Genomic DNA, 27,173 nt, shown 5'->3' on the forward strand with positions numbered 1-27,173 from the left:
CGGGTTTCCAGCGAGAAATGTGAGACAGGCGTCATTCCCTTTCGAACCCGACCGCGGCGGCTGCGTTTTTATGGAGGAAAAGCGCTAAGGAGCCCGTGTGCTGTGCGATGTCAGTGCACGTTAAAGATCCCCAGGTGGTCGAAGTTATCCCGGAGCCCTCCACTACGGCACCTCTCTCTTCCTTTCTTCTTTCACTCCCTCCTTTACCCTTCCCTTACGGCGCGGCTCAGGTGTCCAACGATATATGAGACAGATACTGCGCCCTTTACTTTCCCCCAAAAACCAATTATATATATATATATATATATATATATATATATATATATATATATATATATATATATATATATATATATATATATATATATATATATATATTTCCTTTCCTTAAAAGATATTGTTCATTTCATTTTTCTTCCTTTACGGCCGGTTCGGGTGTCCGCCGAGATATGTGAGATAGGCGTCCTTTTCTTAAGTTGTTGAACAGGCCGCGCGTCGCGCCGAATGGGCGACGGCGTATACACCTCGGCAACGCTGCCACACGCTGTCGCGTCTCACTCAAAAACGAAGCTTAAGCTTCCTCTAATTTTTTTCTTCTTAACCCTTTCGGGAACAAACATGGCAATACAATGATGGCAATTTTTTTTAACTTACACCAGAATGCGTCTACACTTTCTTATCCACTAAAACAATCCAACTTTTATTGTAAGTAGTCAAGGATGCTCGCATAATCTGCCCTATTGAAATCTTTCACAACAATCGAGGACTTAATTTTTCCAGAACACTTTTGAAAGAAAAAGGTGGCAGACACTAACATGTGATCTGAAAGGCCATTCATAACGTCAAAGGATGTAGATTTCATTGCAGTGCTCATAAACAATAAATCAAGTGTATGATTAGATGTAGCAGTAGTCCTGATTGGAGCAGTAAGAATCTGAGCCAGGTAGCACGAAAAAGCAATGTTCAAAAGGAGGTCAGAGTTCCTAGAAGTCATGCCCATTATATTCATGGTTGAGAAGTCAATATTCGGTAAATTAAAATTCCGAGCTAAAAAAAATTTTACGTGCTCCCCTCGGAAGAGCAGTACGTAATCATATAGTTGCTCAAGAAACCGACGATCTGTTGTTGGAGAGTGGTATACAACGATAACAATAGAATTACCGTAGAAAGTAACTTTACAGAATATACTTTCGTGATCGTGAATAGCCGGTAAAAGAGGTACGTTTATGCTTTCTTTAACAATAATGGCTACTTCACTCGCTCTGGACTATTTGTCACATCTTAGTACGTTATACGAAGGAGGAATAATTTAATTATCAAGGACTCCCGCATGCAGCCAGGTCTCCATCAGCAACTTAACGTGTGGGTCATGGTCATAAATTAGCGTTTCAAATTCAGCTAACTTATTTAAAACACTTTGTGCCTTTACAAAAGCAATCGCAGAGGGAAAGTGTTACTCTGTTGTCAATTTGACGATCCGTTTGCGGCCATCCGCCGGGGCACAATTTGATCTGTGCGAGGCATAGACTGGCTGTCATCGTCTTGCACTTCTTCATCTTTTGGATCCGTACGAAATCTAAAAAGCTTGCGTCTTTCGTTCTTGACGTCGTTCCACACGTACGTTTTCTTGTTGAAAAGTAGCTTATCATATCTTAGATACAGTTTATCTTCAGGCGTACGACTGTCTTTAACGGTTGACCATAGCTACTTTCTTATTTTATGAATTCTGGTTGAATAGTCCTCAGACGTAGGAAATTCAGTGTTCTTAAGTTTATTTGCATTTCTCAAAAGCTCAGTTTTTTCATCGTAATCACAAAAGCGCATTATCGCTGGTCGCGCCTTGTTCAATCCCCTTTTTCCCAGGCGATGTATGCGCTCAAGACTGCGAATTTTGATTCCCAGTTCCTCTTCAAATGCTTCACTTAAAACAGTTTCTCCCAGCGCGCACTCGTGAGCGAACTTTGGTGAGCCTTTGTGCATTCCTCGAACACACGGGATTGACGTCCCGTCCGTTCTTCGTCAGGTAGTTACACGCAGTGACCAAACGCTCCGCGAGTTCTACCTTGAACGATTAATAACTGGACGCCCCACTCCAGTTGTAACCTACACAGTGCTGTGCGCGTGTGTGATTTAATTTCTCTAAACTGAACTAATCACGCGCACAACCTGGACACATTACTTATTGTGTAAATAGTTTGTACATATTACTTCTCCCCCTGTCGTCTACTCCTGTCCCCTCACCTCTTTCATTTCATTTCTCCATTCTGCCTGCTGTCCTTTATTTCCGCTGCCCCAGCTCAGGTGCTTCAGTATCGATGGCAGATGCCGGGGCTAGCAAAAATCTTTTCCTTCCTTTTTACTATTATTTTTTTAATAAAACCACTACCACCACCACCACCAGTGAATTGTATGTCTCAGCTTCACATTCTTTCATTGCCTAAAAGATCAAATTATTGCACCGACTAATGTTCTCGAGGTCATCAATTTTCCTTACTAGTACTTCAATCTCGACTTTCAGCTTAGAAACAAGAGGCTGCACACTCTTCTACCCTTTGTACGGTATCTGAGGAGGACTGGAGTTTCTGTTCAATTGAAACCAGCCGTTTGTTTGTTTCTGTAATGTGAGATTCCAGGCTTTTCCGAATAGACATAAGCTCATTTGAGCTCACCTTTTGGTTTTTGAGAATAGCTTCCAGCTCAGAAACCGTACGACAGGGGCTTGATATCCCCTTGATATCCCCGCTTAACGATTCGAAACAAAACGCGACACATTCACACAGAACCCTTCGGCAAGGGACCACAACCAGACACAAGGTATAACTATTAAAATCGAGACCACTAGGTTTTCTACTAACCTAAGCAAAAATAATGAACCAGGTTAGAGGCGTCTGCATCCTTCCGTTGGTCCTTTGCCCACTGAAGAAAGACTTGAGGGGCGGTGCCCGTTGGCTCAGGTGACGGCGATGTTGCTCCCATGTGCCTTTGCGGAACAGGAAAATCTTCGATATCCCAAACACTACTCCCGCTCCGCAAGAAGTCACTGTTAGAAAGCGACGCAACCCGCACTTGTGAATGAAGCTTGTAGATTGGCGACATCTTGGCGTGATTCAATGTTTGAGTGGCTAACGGTTCATTGCATGCAGTCAGAACCTGCAGAAAAATGATGAACCATGAACCATCGTTCCGTTGGTGACTTGCCCACGAGCTGTCTCACATCTCGGCGTACACCTCAATCGCGCCTAAGGGAAGGGATAAAGGAGGACCTGAAGGAAGAAATGAAGGAAGAGGTACCGTAGGGTGTGGCTCGGTGAATAATTTCGCCCACCTTAGGATCTTTTAACGTGCACTGACGTCGCACAGCACACAGGTGCCTTAACGCTTCTCCTTCATCGAAATGCGACCGCCGCGGTATGGTTCGATCGCGTTTCAATGGAGGCGTAACGCTAAGGCTCCATTACGGTGTGCGATGTAAGCGGCAACCTCCAAATTAGGCACGTATCATTTTCAAACTTCAGCCCGTGCGACCTCCAAATTAGACCTTGGCCGAACTGGACCGAAATCGATGCCTATACACAACCGAAGGGGCCCGGCACGATGGCAGCCCACAAATATGGCCCAGGTCTTTTGCGAAAATTGGGCTGGGGAACCCCCGAACCTTATCCGATTTGAACCAAAATCGATATCTACGCATAACTGAGCAAGGCCGGCAAAATGGCAAACTCCAAATTTGACCCGCGCGGCCCCTGACATTTGAACTTGGCCGAATTGGACCAAAACCGATGTCTAGCCGTAATTGAGAGTCCCCGGCGCGACGGCAGTCCCTAATATTTTTCCCGAGTCATTTGCAAAAAATTGGCCAGTTCGACCGCCGAACTTTGACCTTATACCATTTGGGCCAAAATCAATGTCTAACCATAATTAAGCGTGCCCGACAAGATGGCAAACTCTAAATTTGGCTAAGGTCATTTCTAAAAATTTGGGCCGGACGGTCCTCGAAATTTGACCTTGGCCGAATTGGGCCAAAATCGATATCTAAACTTAACTGAGGCGAGCCCGGCACGATGGCAGACTCAACATTTGTCAGAGTCATTTCCAAAAATTTGACCCGCGTGGCCTCCGAAGTTTGACCTCGGCCGAATTGGACCAAAATCGATTTCTAGCCGGAATTGAGCGTCCCCGGAACGATGGCGACTAAAGACGGAACGTCCCTACCATCACGCAGATACGTACATCGGCATTTGACAACACCACTTTGCAACGCGATTAGTGGGCAAATATATAAAGAGAAGTTTATTGCTCTGTTTTTGTACATTGTTTCCATATTGTTTATTAAACAGCACTTTCAAAGAAAACCAATTCTGATGTCTGTCTGTGAACTGCTCAAAGGCCTTCGTTCGTTGCAAACGCATTCGTTCAAACGTCTAGAAATAGAAACTGGCAATGTGCGCTAGTTATTGGCAGCTTTTGCAGAATTTTTTCCAAGCTATTCTATCAGAAAATTTTCATACAATGCAGCGCATCACTGATCGCATCAAGTTCACGTTTCTTTATTGCAGAAGCCAGCAAGCACGGCGCAGCGCACTAGAAATGCCTGCTAAAGTGCCGAGAAATTATGTTCTCGCTGCTGACACCCACAACACAGAGCTGTCTCAAGCCCTAGGCGAAAAAACTGTTTTTTGAGGAAAGGAAATGACGCAGTAATTGTCTCGAATAACTCGGTGGACACCCGAACCGCGTCGTAAGGGAAGGGAGGATGGTGGAAGTGATAGAAGGAACAGGAAGAGGTGGTGTAGTGGAGGTTTCCGGAATAATATAGGACCCGCCGCGGTGGCTCAGTGGTTAGGGCGCTCGACTACTGATCCGGAGTTCCCGGGTTCGAACCCGACCGCGGCGGCTGCGTTCTTATGGAGGAAAAACGCTAAGGCGCCCGTGTGCTGTGCGATGTCAGTGCACGTTAAAGATCCCCAGGTGGTCGAAATTATTCCGGAGCCCTCCACTACGGCACCTCCTTCCTTTCTTCTTTCACTCCCTTCCTTATCCCTTCCCTAACGGCGCGGTTCAGGTGTCCAACGATATATGAGACATATACGGCGCCATTTCCTTTCCCCCAAAAACCATTTATTATTATTATTCAATAATATAGGTGGTGGTGGTGGTGGTTTTATTAAAAATAATAGTAAAAAGGAAGGAAAAGATTTTTGCTAACCCAGGCATCTGCCATCGATACTGAAGCACCTGAGCTGGGGCAGCCGAAATAAAGGACAGCAGGTAGAATGGATAAATGAAATGAAAGAGGTGAGGGGACAGGCAGAGAGGATAGGGGGAGAAGCGAAAAGTACAAACTATTTACACAATAAGAAATGTGCCCAGGTTGTGCGCGTGATTAGTTCATTTTGGAGGAATTAAATCACACACGCGCACAGCACTGTGTTGGTTACAACTGAAGTGGGGCGTCCAGTTATTAATCGTTCAAGGTAGAACTCTCGGAGCGTTTGGTCACTGCGTGTAACTACCTGGCGAAGAACAGACTGGACGTCAAGCCCGTGTGTTCGAGGAATGCACAGAGGCTCACCAAAGTTCGCTCACGAGTGCGCGCACTGCCCTGCGGCCACAATAGCGTCTTGATGGAGTCTGGAAGTATGCCCTGCGCCCTATAGGCCGCGAGCATATCGCGACGAGCATCGGCGAACGCGGCACAGTGAAGGAGCAGGTGTTCTAGTGTTTCCTCTGCACCGCATCCGTCACACACATCACTCGTCGCGATTCCGTGACGCACCCGTCGTTCCCCAGGCCACACACAGCCAATGCGCGCGCGGAGGATCATTAGAGAGTTTTAGTTTCACGTACGTAGAGGCTTCACGTACGTAGAGCTCTTACGAGTGACCAGTGCGCATGAGCAGAACGCAAAGGGTATGCACGAGTCTCACGTACGTACGTGAGATTCGGATTTTTACGTTGCGGTCTTTACGTTGCTTGCGTACGTAGCATTGACAAACATGGCGGCGCCCTGCCCGCCGCTTCACAGCGATAACAGCTTCGTCGCTAATCCCTCGACGCGCTATCGTGTTCTAAACTGTTGTATTCGCCTTCGATTTGCCCATTCTTACCCTCACATAAGGTTTCAAGCGACAAATAGCTTTTGTTTCTCAGACAGAAGGGCGATTTTTCAGCTGTTAAGCCTGACGAAGTAGCGTTGGTCGTCGTCATAGCAACCGTCTCGCTATGAATGGCTTGGCTTAAAGACTTATCTTGGATGATTTAGGCTGCGACCAGTGTCTGTGTTTCTTAGTATATGGCGCTAGGCGTAACGCGCGGCTTGTTTCGCGTACGTGTAACTATAAGGGTTTCAAACCACCTGCGTGCAGACTACGTAGACTTCTCACGTTTGCGTACGTGAACCCTCTACGTACGTGAAACTAAATCTCTCTATTGCACATTGTGACCGTGTAAGTGCGCGACAGCCGGTGACACTGTCGATGCGCTCACCTCCCGCGATGCGTGGGTCGGGGTGCTGCTTTCGGAGATGGTCGTGGATGGCCGCACGCACGTCCTCCAGCGCAAGGGGCAGATCGCTGGCAGGTAGTTGATGTGCAGCGGACGCGAGGTCGTCAGCTTCTTCGTTCCCTGCGATGCCGCAGTGAACGGGCACCCAGTGTGTACGGACGGCACAACCTCCCTGCGCGAGGCGCTCGATAATAATAATAATTGGTTTTGGGGGAAAGGAAATGGTGCAGTATCTGTCTCATATATCGTTTGACACCTGAACCGCGCCGTAAGGGAAGGGATAAAGGAGGGAGTGAAAGAAGAAAGGAAGAAGAGGTGCCGTAGTGGAGGGCTCCGGAATAATTTCGACCACCTGGGGATCTTTAACGTGCACTGACATCGCACTGCACAAAGGCGCTCGTGGGGTACCGCGGCCTTTAGATTGCAGGCGGCTGAGGGCGGCGCGGGAGTCGCACAGCAGAGTACTCCTGGGCGGCGGAGGGCCGAGGGTGAGCAGCGGGTCCAGCCCGAGCCGGATCCCCATCAACTCCGCCGTGGTGGAGGAGCCCAGGAAGGCTGCATGTTGCTGGCTGTGCAGTCACAGGGCGGGGATGCTGGCCGCCGCAGCAAGGGAGCAGCTGTCGCAGGCCACTGAGCCGTCGGTGTACACGAGATGGTCCTGGAGCGCCTCTGGTCAGCTGCTACACCGCACAGAGGGGTGTGCTCCGCTTTCCCGCAATGCCGACGATCTCTCGCTGTACCTCCGAGGCAGCAGGCCAGGGCGCGCAGGAGCCGTAGGGGGGTGGGCCTTGTGTCCATTGCTCATTCTCGAGCTGCGCCGCGCCCATTCGTGAGCGCTGGTGCGAGCGCATACACTGCAGCAGCGAGCCGCCGTCCGGTGCGCGGTGAAGCCGGTCGATGTGATTCAATGCCCTGCGCGCTGCTTGGAGTTAAGGTGGCCACGCTCCTGCCTCGGCCAAGGTTGCGGCGCACTGCGAGTTTTTGGGCAGGCCTAGGCACACGCGCAGGGACTTGCGGTGCTGAAGCTCGAGTTTCTTCCAGCACGGCTTGCGCACCGTGACGAGCGGCACTGCATAGAGCACCGGCCCCAAAGCTGCGGCATTGCATAGACGCAGCGCGGCTTGCAGGGAGATGCCCTGGCCTTGAGCGATGAGCTTGTGCACGGCGGCGGTGATCCTATTCATCTGCAGACAGGCCTTGGTCGCCGCGGGGCGGAAGGAAAGGCGCCATTCGATGTCCAGGCCAAGGTGCCGCACCGATTTACGCCAAGGAATCAGAGCCCCGTCCAGTGACAGTGGCGCAAGGTGCGCGCGCGAGCGCGAAACGCAGGCCATAGCCACCGATTTGTCCGCGCTCAGCGACAGACCAAGGCCGCGCAAGATGGCATCGATAGCGGCCAGGGCTCCCTGAAGGCACCCACTACGCGGAACGCCTCGCCCGGTGGTCCCCGGCACCACAGAGCTATGTCGTCTGCATATATGGACATGTACACATGGTGTCGGCCGCTCGTGGGAAGGGAGGCCGGCACCACCGACATGGCCACATTAAACAGAAATGGTGATAGGACAGAGCCCTGCGGCACGCCCATGTCCACCGGGCGAGGCCTGGAGAGCTTACCCCATACTCGTACGCACATGGTGCGCCCGTTCAAGAAGCCATGAACGTATCGCAAAAGGCGCCCGCTCACACCGGCCCCCTCAAGCACAGCGGGAATTGGTGCGCGGGGAACGTTGTCAAAAGCGCCCGAGACGTCCAGTAGTAGCCGCAGCTCAACCTGGCCAGCCGCCATGGCATGCTCCAACGCTGTAACAACGTCCGAAATAGAATCAGTCGTGCACCGCATCTCACGGAAACCCGTCTACCGCTCGTCAAACAAATCAGCCTCCGCAGCCCGCTCGTTCAGACGCTGCAACGCCATATGCTCCATGAGCTTACCTGCCGCCGATGTTATTGCCACTGGCCGGTATCCGCTCAGCTCCATAGGTGGGCGCCCTGCCTTTCGGATGGGACAAACGACCGCGGTACGCCAATCCTCCGGTAGCTCCCCGCGTTCCCACACCAGGTTGATCTGCTGCAGGAGGATCAGTCGTTGCTGCGCATCCAGGTTTCGCAGCATCTGGTATGTCAACCCGTCCGGTCCGGGCGCCGAGCGGCGGCGGCAGCGCTGCAGCGCACTGTTCAGTTCCGCCGCGGTGAACGGCGCATCACATGGACCTTCCGAGGCGACGGGCGAGGGACGGGCGTCGCTCTTGGGGCTCTCAGTAGCAGCTATGTTAGCGGCGTTTGCGGGGCTGGGCGGCGCGAATCGATCGGCAAACTGCTCTGCCAATTCTACTGTGACATTCCTTGTGTGCTACGAGGTACATTCCTTCTGTGTGCTACGAGGTACATTCCTTGTGTGTGCTACGAGGTTCCACGTTCGACGGCGCGGCGTAGACGGAGACCCAGATGACAGGCATCATCAATTACCCAGCCATGCTCGTTGAGAGTGACAACCAGAACGAAGGGGTTTAAGCCCAACCGGACCCAACCGGACCCGCCGCCGCCGCCGCGGGGAAACAGGCTTTATCCTCCCCAATTGGCGTGGCGGTTCCAGTGGCGGCCCTCCCGGGCACATTCCAGGACAAGGGAACTGTCAGCGATCCAGAGCGCGCCTTACCTTGAGGAGCGAGTGTCAGTTGATGGATGAAGAATGGAGGCCGGTGACCCGCGGGAACTGTCAGTGGGCCAGAGCGCGCCGTACCACAGCCGACGCTATGCGCTACCGCGAAGACAACCTTCTTTCCCTCGGACTCAACACGTGAGGGGGGCGAGACAATAAGTGCGGTGGTATGTTTGTGCGCCCAAGTGAAAGCCCTAGCCCCCCTCCTTCCCCTCCGGCGTGGGCGTCCTCACCCTAGGGAGTGTGGAGAAGAGGATATAAAAATGGAGAAGCAGTACGGAAGAGGCACGCTCAGGACGACATCGTTCGCCAAGAGGGCCTTCAGCGCCGAAGCCCGACGGCGTGCAGCTTCTGCCAGCAACCGCTCGAGCCCAACTCCGGAGCCACTCCATCGCCCCCATGAAGTCGTCGGCACGTAAGCTCGGACGCCCCAGCCTCTGAATCTTAATCATGTTTAATTATTGAATATATCTGTTTGTTTAAACTGAGCCATACGGTGTCTCTTTGCCTCTCCGTCCCGTGTGGACCTGCGCATTATGGGGGTCATCACACTGGTGTCAGAAGTGGGGTCTCAAAAGCAAATGTCCTCTGAATGCTGCGACATTCATGACTTCAAAATTGTAATCAAAAGGGAATCACGGGACTGATTGTGGGACTTTTACCCCATTTGAGAGGCTTGAGGCACCGGAGGGCTTGAAAAAAAAATGTCTTTATCTGAGGGAGCTCCCACTCCACAGCCGTCGCTCGGAGCAAGCATGCTGGCATTAGGAAGCGTCATTCCGACGTTTACGGGAGATAAGACAGGGGTTCCAATCTGCGATTTCTTTTCCATGCTAGAAGAGATTGGGAAAATGGGGGGATGGTCCGATGCTCAAATGCTGGGAATGGCGAGGTGTAAGATGGCAGGAGCTGCTCATGATTTTGCATGGCGAGACGAAAAAGTAAAATCCACAAAATCATTTGCGGAATTTAAGAAGCTCGCGTTTGAGCATTTCGACACTGAACCACGTCACGTGCGGGTACAGAGGTTCCGTGACTGCGGACAGATGGTAGGGGAGGACGTGCGAACATTTGCGTCGCGGCTTCAGCGCCTAGCGCGCGATACGTTAAGCAGGGAGGAGGAAGGAGACCAGCTAAGGAAGAAATACGCGGAGGATCTACTTAAAGAGGAAATGACCGCTTTGTTCGTGGCTGGTCTGCAAGACCCCGTGCGCCGGTTCGTGCTCTCGCGCAAGCCGAGCAATTTCGACCAAGCCGTGGAGGCCGCATTGGATGAGGAACGAAATGAGGCGTTAACGACAGCCGCAGCGAGAGTAAGCGTCATAGAGAGAGCGGTGCTCAACCCTGAGGTTGCTCTCTTGACAGAGCGATTAGATCGCTTAGAACAGCTGCTATCTCAGCAGGTAGAACGCCAGGTTGAAGCGCGCGCTCAACAGCGCTCATTCGCTGGAAACCGGAGACCGCCACAAAGCTACAGGCGCGGTATGCGAGATTTTGAAGAAATCGTATGCTTCGCTTGCCAGGGTCGCGGACACATCGCCAGGTTCTGCCAAAACGTGCGCCGTGGGGAGCCACAAAGAGAAGCAGGCGAGACACACCCTAAGCAAGCCTACAGCGGGGCTCCAGATACCGAGACAAAAAACTAGTTAGTCCTCCCCAGCCTGAGGAGCGTGGGGAGGGAGCAGTGGATGATGAGGTGGTGGTAGTTTGTGTGGCCGATGAGGCATGCCCTGTTGTGCGTTGCAAGTTAAATGGTTGTTGCATGGAACTGTTGATAGATACGGGGTCAAAGGTGACATTGCTTAAGGAGAGCAGTTTTAACACGCTTCGAAGGAAGGGGGACCGCGAGGTGTTGGAAGCGTCTGGTGGTATGGCAACCAAATTTGTAGGCATAACGAGGGATCCTCTTGGCATAAGTGGACTCTACCGGTTACACTTCTCTCTCGGCGGAATTGCATTGGAGCACCCCTGCTACGTATGCCCGGACACGGTGTCTCTGCCAAACGGAGTGTCAGGTATATTAGGGCAGGATTTTTTGAGAAAAGGAAAGGTAGTAGTCTCATTCTCTGAGGAAGAGGTTAATGCGGGCGGCTCAAAAGTTCCGTTTTTGAACAGGAGAGGGGCTGAGATTCGCATCACCGATATTGACACCCGTCAAACAGTGGGATCATTGGAGAAGGTATATTCGCGGGTTGCCGTCAGGCTGGTCGATGAGGTGGTCGTCCTTCCTTGGTCGGAGCACATTTTGTACGCGTTTGTGCCTTCAGATGTAGTGAGCGGCGCCGTGGGAGTGCTTGAGCCGGTCGACTCTCTCAGCAATGGCCTGAAGGCAGCCGCGTGCCTCGTGACAGTTAATGACGCCCACAGAGTGCCCCTACGGGTGGTTAACTATAGCCAGCAGCCACTGAGCCTTCCCAAGAACAAAACATTGGCTTTCTTCACCTCTGCGATAGAGAAACGTGAGCCCACCGATACGGTACTCGCAACTGTAGAGCATGCTAGTCCTTCGGCTGCTCCAAAGGTGTCGTTCGATCTTTCTCACGTAAAATCCAGGGAGAGGGAGGCTCTGGCTGGTTTGCTGAACGACTACTCGGAGGTATTCGCCGCGTCCAACCTGGATTTGGGCTGCTGTGGCGTTATAAAGCACAGGATAGAAACCGGCACTTCATCGCCCGTTTACCAGCGTGCGTACAGGATTCCTTACTCCCACCGTGAGGAGATAGAGCGGCAGGTGCAGGACAGATTGATCGCGGCATTGTCGAACACTCAAAGTCACCCCGGGGAGCACCAGCACTATTGGTTGAAAAGCCAGATGGCTCGTATCGATTGGTAGTGGACTACCGCAAACTAAATGCCGTAACTCGCATCGATCCATACCCCATCCCCAATATACAGGAGACGCTTTCTCAGCTGGGCTCTGCCAGGTACTTCACGGTAGTGGACATGGCGGCGGGATTCTGGCAGATAGCAATGGATCCGGCAGATGCCGAGAAAACGGCATTCAACACGCCCTCAGGGCACTATGAATGGAAAAGAATGCCGATGGGTCTGGCCAACAGCCCTGCTGTCTGGCAGAGAACCGCTGATGTTATCCTGGCAGGTCTTCTGGGGAGGCTGTGCTTCGTGTATATGGATGACATTATCATATACAGTGACAGTTTTGAGAACCATTTGCGCGATATTGAGCAGGTTTTGGTGCGACTAAGAGGAGCGGGTCTCAAGCTGAAGCCCTCTAAGTGCCAATTCCTCAAAAACGAGGTGAAATACCTCGGGCACGTTGTTTCAGCTGACGGCGTGCGACCGCACCCTGAGAAACTAAGGTGTGTCTCGGATTTTCCATCCCCGACTAGCGTCCGCCAGGTCCGGCAGTTTCTCGGCCTGATCGGTTACTACCGAAGGCACATAGAGGAGTTCGCCAAGCTCGCTAAGCCGCTCACCGCCTTAACAGCCAAAAATGTCGCCTTTCGCTGGGACGAAAACGCGGAGAATGCTTTTGGGGCCCTGAAAAGGAAGCTAATGAGTGCACCGCTGTTGCGCCACCCGGATTTTAATTTGCCCTTCGTTATGGTTACAGATGCGTCAAAGTTCGCAGTTGGTGCCGTGCTATCTCAGGTTATCGAGGGCAAAGAACATCCCGTTGCTTTTGCTAGCCGACAGCTGAGCCCCACAGAGCAAAAGTACGGAGCTACGGAAAGGGAGTGCCTCGCCGTTGTCTGGGCAGTAAAGCACTTCAGATGCTACCTTTACGGCTGCAAATTCAAGCTAGTCACAGACTGCCATCCTCTGAAATGGGTGATGAGTGTCAGGGACCCTAGCTCGCGACTCGCTAGATGGAATCTACACCTGCAGGAATACTGCTTTGAAGTTGAGCACAAGTCAGGAAAGACGCATCTGAATGCTGATGCACTCAGCCGCACAGCTGCCGTGGCAGCTATAGATGAGTTGGTCCCCGTAGTCGACCCCGCCGAATTACGCACAGAGCAGTGCAAAGATCCTGACCTGAAGCGAATAATCGAAAGCTTAGAGGGCGCACCGTCTCACCCCCAACAGCTAGGTTATTTCATTGGCAAAGACGGCACCCTGTGTCGGCGCACGAGGCCAACCAGGAAAGGGAGACCAGAGAAAACCGCTTGGGAGAGAGTCGTCATACCTCGGTCGTGGACAGAAAGGGTTCTTCGCGCGTTTCACGATGCGCCATGCGCCGGTCATTTTGGCGTAGCGAAGACACGCAGGCGTGTGGAGCGTTTGTACTTTTGGAGTGGCATGCGACAGGCTGATAGAGACTACTGTGCGAAGTGTCATTCCTGTCTCGAAAGAAAAACACCCAAGGGACGAAGACCAGCTCCAATTCAGCCGTTCCAGGAGGTTTCGGCTCCCTTCGAGCGGACAGGTATGGACATAATGGGCCCATTGCCCACGACCACTTCCGGAAACAAGTACATTTTAGTATTTGTCGACCACCTTTCAAAATACGCGGAAGCGGTAGCACTCCCAGATCAGAAGGCAGACACGGTTGCAAGAGCATTTGTCGAACAGATCGTGCTCCGACATGGACCCCCGAGGGAACTCTTGACAGATCGGGGAACGAACTTCGTGTCGCAGCTAATGAGGAGAGTTTGCGAGCTGCTTAAGATCGCTAAGAAGCAGACAACACCGTACCATCCGGCTTGCAACGGCGCGGTGGAGCGACTGAACCAAACCGTGGCCGGGTTCCTGTCGCATTTTGTTTCGCGCGACCAGCGGGACTGGGACTTGTGGCTCCCGTATGCAATGTTTGCCTACAATTCCGCAGCACACGAGAGCACGGGCGAATCGCCATTCTTTCTTCTCTACGGCCGAGACCCGGACCAGCCTAGTGAAGTGCCAGAGGGCCCCCGTCGTGTCCCATACGCTTCACTGGACGACTATAAAGTGGAGCTAGAATCGCGCTTGCAAGTGGCGAGGGACATCGCAAAGGAGGCCTTAAAGAAAGCGGCGAAGCGCAGGAAGGAGGTGCACGATCGCAGTGCTAGAGACGCGCCGTTTATTGTGGGGAACAGCGTGTACATTGAAAACTGCCAAAGGCAGATTGGGCTAGCTCGTAAGTTCCAGACGAAGTGGAGAGGACCGTGCGAGGTTGTCGAGAAGCTTTCTCCGGTAAACTTCAGAGTCCGAGACGTGAACCGGCGCTTGATAAGGATACACGCAAATCGCCTCAAGTCGGCACCGGTTCAGTATTCACGAAATAAGGAAAGGGAAAGCGCGGATTTTGATGGGGACAGAAGAGAAGCGGAGCGCGCAGATAGTTCGCAAGAAACGCCCTCTCCTGCATTTGTTCGGCAGGCGCCCGAGGTGACGGCCGGAATGCCACCGGATTTACTTCATGCATTGCTAGAAGAAGAAGCGCGCGAGGTTGCCGCGCAGATAACGCCAGGAGAGGCTCCTGCCACGAGCCCTCGCGAGTCCCAAAGCAGACAAAGGGGCACAGACTTACTTAGTATGACTCATGAAGGCCGATATCCGCTGCGAAATCGGAAAGCTAAGTCGGACTAATGGCGTAAACAGAGCGGAGTTGTGAACTGGTTAGAATTGTGTAATGCGGCAGCTCATAACATTGCTATGTGCTTATGTGTTAAGTTATCGGAGTTGGTAGTTAAACCTTTCTGTCATTAAGTAACACCTTCACAGGAGAGCATGCGGAGCGCATGCAGAACCTGCCCTACTTCCTTTCGTTATCTATATTTTTGTTTGTGCCGTGATCGTGCTAGAAGTGGGAGCTCCTTTGTAACTGTGGTAAATTTATTTCGTCCAGTTTGGACTAGAAAGGAGAGGCTTGGGTGCTGAGTTTCATGTTTATCTGTAAAAGAAGATCAGTGCTGCCCCTGGAGACGCCAGTTATGACAGCGGAGGCATATGGTGTTGTGCAGTGGTGTTGAGTGCAGCGAAAAGTGTTTTGTCGGACGCACTGTGCGAGGCGATTCAGAAAGACAAGGGGAGCTGCGTGGACTCAAATGTTCGGAGAACATTCTTCTGGAGGGTGAGCGAGTGTGACATTCCTTGTGTGCTACGAGGTACATTCCTTGTGTGTGCTACGAGGTACATTCCGTGTGTGTGCTACGAGGTTCCACGTTCGACGGCGCGGCGTAGACGGAGACCCAGATGACAGGCATCATCAATTACCCAGCCATGCTCGTTGAGAGTGACAACCAGAACGAAGGGGTTTAAGCACAACCGGACCCAACCGGACCCGCCGCCGCCGCCGCGGGGAAACAGGCTTTATCCTCCCCAATTGGCGTGGCGGTTCCAGTGGCGGCCCTCCCGGGCACATTCCAGGACAAGGGAACTGTCAGCGATCCAGAGCGCGCCTTACCTTGAGGAGCGAGTGTCAGTTGATGGATGAAGAATGGAGGCCGGTGACCCGCGGGAACTGTCAGCGGGCCAGAGCGCGCCGTACCACAGCCGACGCTATGCGCTACCGCGAAGACAACCTTCTTTCCCTCGGACTCAACACGTGAGGGGGGCGAGACAATAAGTGCGGTGGTATGTTTGTGCGCCCAAGTGAAAGCCCTAGCCCCCCCTCCTTCCCCTCCGGCGTGGGCGTCCTCACCCTAGGGAGTGTAGAGAAGAGGATATAAAAATGAAGAAGCAGTACGGTAGAGGCACGCTCAGGACGACATCGTTCGCCAAGAGGGCCTTCAGCGCCGAAGCCCGACGGCGTGCAGCTTCTGCCAGCAACCGCTCGAGCCCAACTCCGGAGCCACTCCATCGCCCCCATGAAGTCGTCGGCACGTAAGCTCGGACGCCCCAGCCTCTGAATCTTAATCATGTATAATTATTGAATATATCTGTTTGTTTAAACTGAGCCATACGGTGTCTCTTTGCCTCTCCGTCCCGTGTGGACCTGCGCATTATGGGGGTCATCACACTACAAAGCTGAGACCGCTGGAGATTGCGAGGGCGGCCAGCGGTCGACGGTTTGCCTGTAGTTCGGTGATGCACCGCAGGGTGTCGAACAGCCTCCGCGAGCTGACATCTTCATTCATCCTTTGGCATAGTGAAGCCCACTGCCGGCGGTATAGCTTGTTGGCGTGGCGGCGCGCTCCTGCGTCCAAGCGGTTGTAGACAGTCCAGTCGGCGGCTCTGTCAGTCCGTCGCGCCCGTCGCTCTGCGCGATCTCTCTTCTCGCGCAGATTGAGCAGCTTCATATCAGGTGTGGGCTGCCCTTCCCTTACCTCTGCTCATTGGGTGGCTGCGAGAGCGCTTCGGACTAGACTTGAAAAGAAATCTGCGCTAGTGGCCGCCGCCTCGTCGACCGCCCCCCTGAACGCACTCCAGTTGGTAATGGAGTAGGCACGTTTGGGGTGCGCCACCAACGCAGTGGGTTCGATTAGGATGGAGTAATGATCCGAGCCCCAAAGAGATGGTGATCGGCGCCATGTCGCCTCGATGCCTCTGGATGCGAAGGCAACGCCGATGCAGAAGCCGGTTGTTCCGCATCGTCGAAAGGTGGGCTCGCCGGTGTTCAAGGGGATGAGTCCCAGCTGCGTTGCTGCGTCGTGCAGGTCGTCTCCACGCGCGGAGTGGCGCGCACTGCTCCACGCACTATGGTGAGCGTTAAAATCACCACAGATGATTTCGCGCGGGGCACAGCACGAAGACACAGAGCGTTTCACGCGACAGCTGGACGCACATAAACATTGGCCACCGACGTGTCAACACCACCGACGCGCACTGTCACCACCACGCACTCCTGGGCGTCAGATGTCGCCGCCGCCGAGCCGACGAGGGTTTGCTGGACGTCCTGCCATAAGTATATCGCGCACCTTGATTTCCCGGGTCGATGAGATGTGTCACAACAGGGCACTGCGGCACAGGTGGGTTCCTCGCACGTGGTGGCTGAGTGGTAGCCAATGTAGCCAGGTAGCCGCATCTGGGGCTCCCCGTAATGTAAACGTACGTACGTCTCCTGCAGCGCGATAACTTCCGGCGCATCCTGCGCGATGCGAACTCGCATTTCGGCGTACCGCGCAGCAAGTGAGCGCACGTTCCACTGCAGGATGGATGGTATGCGGGAGGGAGTGCGGCGGCTAGCCATCATGCTGGCTTATCTGTGCGGGAGCACCCGCTGCTTCTAAGCAAGCCCGGTGTCCATCGCTGCCCTCCGGGAAAAGTGCGCTGAGGGCGCGCAACGCCAGCTTTAGGCGCGCGATCTCCGCGTCCCGTGGGTCAGGGGGCTGGCCATGAGAGCGGCCGCAGGCTCGGGCCGCACTGTACGGGACGCCGCGCAACCGGATAATATAGACCACTTGGGGCTTTTTACACATACAGCCAGCGCAGACGAACGCCTTCCCCATTCGCCTCCATCGAAACGCCGCAGCCGCGGTGGGGTGGTGGTGGTGGAAAGCTTTTATTTACTGCTATTTACAGGAGCGAGTGGGGACTGGAGTTAAGAGCCAGCCCCTTACAAATTCTAGGAGAGGTCCCTAGTACGGGACCCTTGTGGCTTCCGCGGCAGCTCGGGCGCTAGCGACGAGGGCTCATTGGCTCTCTACTCACATCGCTTAGCACACGGAAACCTTAGTGTTTTGCTTCCATAAAAACGCAGGAAGCGACCGCGGCGGCTACGTTCTTATGGAGGCAAAAAGGTAAGGCATCCGTGTATATCGCGTTGTATATTGCTCGTTTCCATAGGAACTGTAACGCCAAATGGCAACAATTTCGCCCGGGCCACCGCCGAATTGTGACGTCGCCCAATTAGCACCAAAATCGATGTCCGACCATAAATTATTGCGGCCGACCCTAAAGCGGACTCCAAATTCGGCCCGAGTCATTTTCTAAAATGCGACTCCGATAACCCCTGAAATTTGACCTCGGCTGAATTGTACCAAAATAGATGTACAGCAATAATTGAACGTCCACGGCGCCACGGCAACCTTAAAGTTTGACCCGGGTTATTTCCAAAAAATTGGGCCGGGCGATCCCTGAAATTTCACCTTATCCGATTTGGACTAAAATCGATGTCTAGCCGTAATCGAGCCCCCCCCCCCCCCCCCCCGGCGCGAAATTGAAATTTGAAAATTGGTTTTGGGAATAAGGAAACGGCGTAGTATCTGTCTAAAATATCGGCGGACACCCGAACCGCGCCGTAAGGGAAGAAATAAAGCAGAGAGTGAAAGAAGAAAGTAAGAAAGGGGTACCTTAGTGGAGGGCTCGCGAATGAATGTAAGAGCTGTTCATTTAGAAAGGAAGGCTCAAGGACATTTGTTGGGGAATTTGGTTGTTAAAAAAGAAGTCCTCTATTGATACGTAAAAGGACGACATGGATGGCTGAGCAACTCTACACTGCTCTATAGAGGCCACTTAGCATATTTTCCAACATCTTCCCAGTTGTCGTTCGGTCTGACTCAGGTCTGGTACGAAATTCCTCGCCATGGGTGGGAAAGCCATCCTTGGATCTCCGAATAATGCCAAATTAGGTGGTACAGGTCAGCACGACCCATACAGGAACAGTACGAGCACTTCACAACGTCAGTATTGCCACCCTAATGCCAGCGAGAGCCCGTAAACCATTTACGGATGATATTTGGCGTGTAGGTGGCATCGGCGATGATCTTATTAATGATGATCTGCTCATGCCGAGTGAGAGCAGCTCAGGTAGGAAGGTACCCGGTGGTTTAACGGCCGTGAGTTGTGCATGGGACCTTTGTTTGGCACGCTCTAGTCTGCACGTTAGGACAGCCAAATTGTTGGACATAGCAGGGTCATCTGTAACGGCGTGGTATGCCAGCGGAGGTATGAACGGGACACTCTCCCGAGCTACATTGTGATAGTACTGGTGCCCGCCGTCATCGGCCGTGTGTCCAGGGATCCACGCGAGGCGGATGCCCACGTCGCCTCGTGAGAGGGTATAAAAATGGAAAATTGATTTTTTGAGGAAAGAAAACGACGCAGGAACTGTCTCACATATCTCGGTAAAGACCCGACCCGCGTCGGAAGGGAAGGGATAAAGGAGCTAGTGAAAGAAGAAAGGAAGAAAAGGAAGAAAGAGGTGTCCTAGTGGTAGGCTTTGGAGGAAAAACGCTAAGGCGCCCATGTGCTGTGCGATGTCAGTGCACGTTAAAGATCCCCAGGTGGGCGAAATTATTCCGGAGCCCTCCACTACGGCACCTAATTCTTCCTTTCTTCTTTCACTCCCTCTCTTATCCCTCCCCTTACGGCGCGGTTCAGGTGTCCAACGATGTATGAGACAGATACTGCGCCATTTCCTTTCCCCAAAAAACCAATTAATATTATTATAAATTTAAAATTGTGTTTTTTTATGAAAGGAAATGCCCCGTATGTTTCACATCTCGGCGTACGTGCACTTAAAACGCGCCTAAGGGAAGGTATAACGGATGGACTGAAAGAAGAAAAGTAGTAGTACCGTAGTGGAGGGCACCGGAATAATTTCGCCCACCTGTCGACCTTTAACGAACACTGACATCGCAGAGCACTCGGGTGCCTTAGCTACCTCCTCCACTGAAACGCGGCTGCCGCGGTCGGGTTATAATTGGTTTTTTGGGGGGGGAAAGGAAATGGCGCAGTACCTGTCTCTCATATCATTGGACACCTGAACCACGCCGTAAGAGAAGGGATAAAGGAGGGAGTTAAAGAAGAAAGGAAGAAAGAGGTGCCGTAGTGGAGGGCTCCGGAATAATTTCGACCACCTGGGGATCATTAACGTGCGCTGACATCGCACAGCACACGGGCGCCTTAGCGTTTTTCCTCCATAAAAACGCAGCCGCCGCAGTCGGGTTCGAACCCGGGAACTCCGGATCAGTAGTCGAGCGCCCTAACCACTGAGCCACCGCGGCGGGTACGACCGCGGTTTCGATGGAGACGAAACGCTAAGGCACCCGTGTACTGTGCGATGTCAGTAGCAACCTCCAAATTAGGCAGTCATCATTTCCAAATTTTAGCCCGGGCGACCAGCGAAATAAGACCTTGGCCGAATTGGACCGAAATCGATATCAAGCATAACTGAGCTAGCCCGGCACGATGGCAACCTCAAAATTTGTCGAAACTCGTGTTCAAAAAATTGACCCGGGTGGTCTCCGAAGTTGACCTCGGCCGAATTGGATAAAAATCAATGTCTGGCCGTAAATGAGCGTGCCCGGCGCGTTGGTGACTAAAGCCGGAACGTCCTTACCATCACTCAGATATGCACATCGGCATTTTACAACACCAATTAACAATGCGATAAGCCGGCAAATACATCAATAGAAGTTGATTACTCTTTATTACTCTGTTATTTAGTAAACAGTACTTTCAAACAAAACAACTTCCGACAGTTCCTGTCTGTGCACTGCTCAACGAAGTCCTGATTGCAAAGGCATTCATTCAAGCGTCTGGAAATAAAAACTGGCAATGTGCACTAGTTATTGGCAGCGTTTACATGAAAATTTTCCAAGTTACTTCGTCAGAACATTCTCATCCAATGCATCGCGTCACTGATCGCAGCAGTCACGTTTCTTTGTTACAAAAGCCCAAAAGCACTGCGGAGCGCACTTTAAATGCCTGGTTAATTGCCGAGAAAATGTGTTATCGCCGCTGACGCCACACACACACACACAGCTGTCTCGAGCCCTCGGCGAAAAAACTGGTTTGTGAGGAAAGGAAATGAGGTAGTAATTGTCTCGCATATCTCGGTGGACACCCGAACCGCGTCAGAAGTGAAGGGAGGAAGGTGGAAGTGAAAAAAGGAACAGGAAGAGGTGTTGTAGAGGAGGTTTCCGGAATAATATCGACCACTTGGGGTTTTTACGTGTACAGCCAGCGCATACGGCCGCCTTCCCTATTCGCCTTCATCGAAACGCCGCAGCCGCGGTCGGGTGGTGGTGGTGGAAAGCTGTTATTTGCTGCTATTTACAGGAGAGAGTGGGGACTGGCCTTAAAGCTCGGAATACATGGGGTGTTTTTCTCCTGCGATTATCGCTCGTAAAAAAAAAACGCGCCGGCGGGACGCTGGCCAGGCTGCATGAGGCGACGAGCGGCTAACGCCGCCGCAGTGTTGCCAGACCAGACAAAAATTTTTTAGCCAGCACTAAATGAACGATCAATGTTAATATGTTGTTTGCTTGTTTTATAAATATTAAATTAGGCAATAAATATTGTACAGTTATGTCTACACACATTTTCAGGTATGTTTAGTATCGTCCCGATATTTTTGTCGATGTTCAGTGGAGAGAGTTGGCCAGAAATGTTTCGTCTGGCGACCCTGTGCGACTGAAATGGCGGTGCGTATTGGGCAGAGTTCATATGTGAGCTTCGTTCTGTGCATTGCTTGTGGCTCTCGTTGCTGAAAACTAATTTTAAAAAGATTTTTCATTTACTTCGAGCGGACGACAAGCAGGAAGCGTAACTGCGAGGGAGAACGCGCCGCTTCTATTCTTGTGACCAAAGCCAGTGTCCATGGGGGTACATCGGCGTCTTCTGGTTTTAAACTAGAGAATTTTGCTGATGAAGACGATGGAGCTAGAAGAAAAGAAGAAACGAAAGAAGAAATTCTGGGTGCACCCCATCTGGCAAGCAAGAAAGGAGGAGGGTGAATACCAAACCGCGGTAAGTAACTTGTCGGTCTGTAGCGATTGATCTCCTGTTCTGCGTTTCGGAACTTTAACTAGCCCAACTCTTCGTTTTATCTTACCTGCTTCCTTCCTTTTTCTTGTGTTCGTCGTTTTTTGCGTTGTTTTACAATATACATCTGTACCAACTGTCCCAGCTGAACGTTTTGCTGCTTGTGCTTGCCATAATCAAATTTTGTACCAGTCGGAGTTCGTAGCACATAACCGGCACATTTCCCATTTTTTTCACGTTTAGGATTCCAGCTGAATGCCAACCACATTATGTATTTATCATTCTTAAAAATGCTCGAATGGCTTCATGCGAGCTGTAATAATTGTAATGGAAACGAGGAACTCCGTGGTGTGTTATTGTAAGCGGCTAAATTCTCTAGCGTTGCTTTTCCGCATTATCCTGAGAAACTGGTTGCCGCATCGGCCAACGTTTATAGATACTTTTTTAGTTCCCTAACTCCTCGCAGCGCCCGTAGGGAGCGGGCGGCCTGTCGCCGTCCCCGCCACCGCGGCGCTGCAATCGCGGGTTGAGCGGGGAGAGCGAGAGTCGCCTGCTAGCGTGCAGCGTGCTAGCACGAGCACTCGCATTCGAATCATCGCTGCGCGACGGCTGTTTTTTGTTTCCGGCTCTTGCCCGGAGGTATTTCGTAACATATGTGTGCTTAGCGCGTATGCGAACTTAAGAGCGGTATTCTGAGCAGTGTCGCAAGCGGCCGTTTTGTACAGGCAATGACTAAATGCATGCTTCGATTCTGCATCCCGTGAGATGAACCTAACCTTGCTACTTCAATAGATTCGGATTATCCGCCGAACCACATTTTCGCGACTGGCTGTTGTGTCATGCATTTCGAGAAAAATTACTTTTAAGTTTTATTACAGCAATACAGGTGCAACTAAAACCCGCTGCTAGCTGTCTCAGTGGCTACGGCCCGCGGCAAAGCCGCGAGTTCGATACCGGTGTGGGCGAAATGCAAGAGTAACTCAAGGCCATTGGCATTTAAATAAAAAATTTTATTTACAAATCCACTAAACATCGTTGCTGACAAATTTGCTGTCCATTAATTTGTCAGACAAGCTTCGCCTTCTTTCGCTCTCTTTGAGCTCTAACGGCGCTACTATTTTCCAAGCACTTTGCTCGCGCAAAGAAGTGCATGCGCGTCACTAAATAAAAGTAAATTAATTGAGCTGTGAACACCTCAGCTTGCTGCGGGCAACCAACACCATTCGTGCCTTTTTTTACAAGAGAATCCAGCACATTCCAAAACAGGTCGCCAAACAACTCGCCCTTTCTAGCCTGTTTTATAGTGCCCTCTACCGTGCTTACACAGGCAAACAGCTTTTCGGAAGGGTACGCGAGACTGCCACTGACATATTCACGCTCAATAATGAGCATAGCCTCACGCGGCAGAGAATCCTGTGTGCCAAGTGCGTCCGCTTTGCAGAGTTCACATTGCGTTTTCTTTTTCATTTTGAAAGCCACATAGCCTGCCAAATAGTACAAGGCTGTTTCTTCTGGTGATGGAACACTGCATCTTTTGTCGTTGGAAGCATTGGAGAGGTCCCTGAAAGGTATCGTCATCAGCTCCTGCCAGACCTGTTCTTTCATAGCCTTTTTCTGGATAAGGGCGTCGTGACGCTTTTCTCCGAGGCTCTTGAAGGCACTAAGTAATACACGATCAGTTCCCATCTCACAGTTCCCTTTCACAGCTACTTCAACAGGTGTGTAAAGAGAAAGCACCCTAAATAATTGGCGAAACTTGGTCACTGTAGGGTGGTCTTCGTCACCTCCAAATGACCTCACTAGGCCAAAGAATCTCTGGAATAAAAAAAAACATTATATATGAGCATTTCTAGGCTTATTCAACGTGCCAGTTTAATTACCTCAAGCGGGTCTTGGTTTAACTTCGCTGTGAGAATATAGCTGACGCCCTTGTTGTGTAGGAAGTCTATAATGGATAGCACTGACATCAATGTCACCCGCAGGGACTCAACGGTTTGATTTGATGCAATGAGTTTGATATTTCCTCTTGCTTCCGTCCGGTTCATCATGTCGAGGAATTCCTCCAAAAACTGAAAAAAATGTGTGTAGATGAAAAAAAAATAAATATATTAAACTACAACAGAAATGGTGCATTATACTATAAAAATTATTTTTTTTCTTCTCACATTAAGAGATTTCTGGTTGATTCTTTTAAACTGAGTACACAGAAACTGATTCCCTTAATTTTAGGAGAGCCTTTTCTTATTCCAGCTTGAGGAATCTTGGCATTCAGGATGTCAAAAAGATCATTTAGCAGCAAAGTAACTTTTTCAGTCTCTGCGCTGTCGGCAAAGCCAGGTACTTTTAGCTGCCGGTAGACCTTTAACCCCGTCGCCACACTGCGGCTGAAAAGCTGAAAAACAGTTTCCTGATTTTACTACAGCTACAAATCAGCAAGCTTCAGAATATAGAAGCTTAACATATTGTTTGCCAATCAATAAACGTTGCCCACACTGGAAATATGAACTGTCTGTGGTAGGAGCGTGCATACGCAGTATTTAATCTGTAAAGAGTAATAACATGTTGGCAGGGAAAGGCATCTGAAATATCGTACTTGTGTTGCCAGGCGAACATTCATGGTCTGAAGCCTCTGCGGCTTGACGTGATACTCTGTCAGTTTTGGCACCACTTTAATCTCAGCCTTTTTTTCCTCCTCATAAAGCCGCTCGTAGTGATGGTAGTTCACTCGATGGTCCCCGATCTGCAATAAAATTGCCACGTTTGAAGGGAATGAAAGCAAGGCACACATGCTCATTCAAAAGAAACAATTCTCCACATAATAAGAAGGCGTGGTTATAATAACTTACCTCTCCATACTTGTGCTTCATCAAATGATTTCGGACACACTTGATTATGTGCGGCATGTCGCATATGAAATGCAAAAATGCACCGTCAGGGAGGCATGGGTGTTCCATCCTGCATTGGGCCTCGCCAAGCTTTCCACTGACCGCAAGGTGCTTCCACATTGACTTATTGTTTCCAGCACCATCACTGATTACAGCCAAGACTTGGGCGCCATGCTGGTGAACCTGCAGACAAGAGTTTAATACTATTTTTGCCAGCACCCAGCCTGGTGCTGCTCCCTTTGTGGCATAGCTTGCAATGGGCTGAACCCACGAATCGAACATGGGATTGAACATTATAACTAAAGCATGGTCTGCTAGTTGTTCAGAATTCGCTTTGGCAACATCACCATAGTCGATAAATCCATCAAATTTGCAAGATGTTCTGTTAAATTCCGTTGTTTCCCGCAACTTCACCTCATCAATTATTATACAGCCGTAGGTTTGATGTTCTGGCTTTCCTGTCATTTGAAGCTGAATGCTTTCGAGGGCAAATTTGTTTAAACCGTACTCACACGGCAGACCCCTCAGCAGCTGCACGAGGCGACATGTACTAGGAAGGGGAAGAACTTTCATACTAGAAAAGGCCTTGTAGCCCTTCGTGATTGTTAGCCGCAAAAGTAAGCAGACCATAAGCCAGTCGACTGTGTATCTATGACCACGGGGCGATTTCGCTGCCTGCTGCATTCCAGCTGCTCGGAGGGCCATTTTTTGTACCTCAGGCAAATCTTGGGTGATTTCGTCCAGAGTTCTTGTCAACGCATTCTTCAGCTTCTCACTGAGCCGCTTCGCTTCTTGCTTTTTCGTTCTCGTGCTGCAGTGGCACGGATTAGCCGCTTTCTCAGCACACTTGCTGCCACAGGCACCTTTTTCTTCGGTCGTGTCAATGTTGCCCTCCGCTTCAAACATTTTGCCAAGCTGGTGCACATAGCACACACTTCTTTGTCTGCACTTGTCAAAACAGTGCAGTCTTTATGGTAAAGTGTACTTCTAGCATTTTGGGCCACGCTCCTGCAGCTGGCGACATCGAAGTCAGAGCAACCACGGCAAAATTGCTTTGTGTGCACGATCTGCAAAATTGCCTCTATATCTTTCAAAGAAAAAACCAGAATGTCCGCATCCCACTTGTACAACAACCTTCCATTTGCTTGGACAACGTAGGTCAGGTCCTCACGAAATACGACACTTTTCAGGATGGTATAAACGCCTTCCTTCATCCCGGCGTCATAAAAGACAACCTCTTTGTATTTTCCCGCCTCCTCCTTAAGGGCCGCCATTCTCCAGTTTCTCGGAAGCTGTATCGACGAGCTCTTTTCCACAATCTGTGCGAAATCAATGCCTTGCATGGGATCAGACAATGCTTCAGGAATTTCTAGGTGGGACTCCGCAAATGTGGCATTAGCAGGGGCCGCATTGAGAGGTACGCTGGGTCTTTTTTTTTGGCGACCGCCGTCTCTTTCGATTTCTCGATAAATAGCTCGGAAAATTCGGGAATTGGCACGGAACTGCATCAGGCTTCCGTGCCCAACACCCACGGTCCATCTCGACAATCTGACCGTCAGTGACATGCTTGTAAGTCTTCACAATGTCCACAAAATGTACGTCACACACCTTGCAAGCCTTGCTGAGCACTTTGTCTGCACGCGGAATAGCTCGAACCCCACCTTCCGAGAAGCTCCGGATCGGGGCAAAAAAGTGCCGTTTCTCCGGGTTGCTCTTGTACCCGCTAGTACAGCCGGGCACGAAGCAAGTTGGCATCGTCGCGCTCGAAAGCTGCTTCATGGCCAGCAGCGTTTGTTGTTCTGAGTGCACGATGGGCACCACGTGTTCGCAGAGCGCACAGGAACACAAATGAACAAAAAAAAGGCAACGACAAACGCGTGCACGGGCTAAGTAGTAACGGCGGGAGAGGGGCCGCGCGCGCGCCGGCGACCGCGCAAACCTCGACTGTAGCGCCCTCTCACCGCCCGGGTACAAGCAGCGCCCGCTTTCAGCGGAGGAGTTTGGGAACTAAAAAAAGTATCTATAAACGTTGGCATCGGCAGCATAGGCCAACGTATACGCTTGACCAGTTTTGCTTCAGCGCGTGCGGCTTTTTCGCATTGATAATGACACGCATGCCAGAGCTCACAATGCACTCGGAATAGACTTTGTTACACATGGTGTGTACCGCTCCCAAATTCGCGTTAATGTCAGCACGCGCTGTTAAGAAATAAGTACTCGGAGAAGAGGCTGGCGTTGTGTCTTCATGAAACGATACGACGTAAACTGAGATCCGCGTCGCTGGTAAAATGCCCACTGAAATAATAATAATAATTACAAAACAAGCTCTACATCTCTGTATGTCACCTACCATTTGTGTAATGATAAAGGGAAGGGTAAATATTTGGTGTCAGTTTGTAATTTTTGTTTCACTGTTGTCATTGCAGTTTCTAATCATGAAGACAGATGAAGATATGTTCTTCCGATACTATCGGATCTGTCCGAAGCAATTTGATGAACTGCAGAGCATTGTCCGCAATGACTGGGGG

The 27,173-nt window shown here is 51.1% G+C and overlaps 1 pseudogene; it reads right to left on the minus strand.

The window, feature by feature from the left end:
* Nucleotides 1–26,400, minus strand: part of LOC144099790 (uncharacterized) — a 32,495-nt pseudogene extending 6,095 nt beyond the window's left edge.
* Between the last annotated feature and the right edge of the window lie 773 nt (nucleotides 26,401–27,173).

The sequence above is a fragment of the Amblyomma americanum genome, chromosome 1 (assembly GCF_052857255.1).
Source record: "Amblyomma americanum isolate KBUSLIRL-KWMA chromosome 1, ASM5285725v1, whole genome shotgun sequence".
Taxonomy (NCBI): Eukaryota; Metazoa; Arthropoda; class Arachnida; order Ixodida; family Ixodidae; genus Amblyomma; species Amblyomma americanum.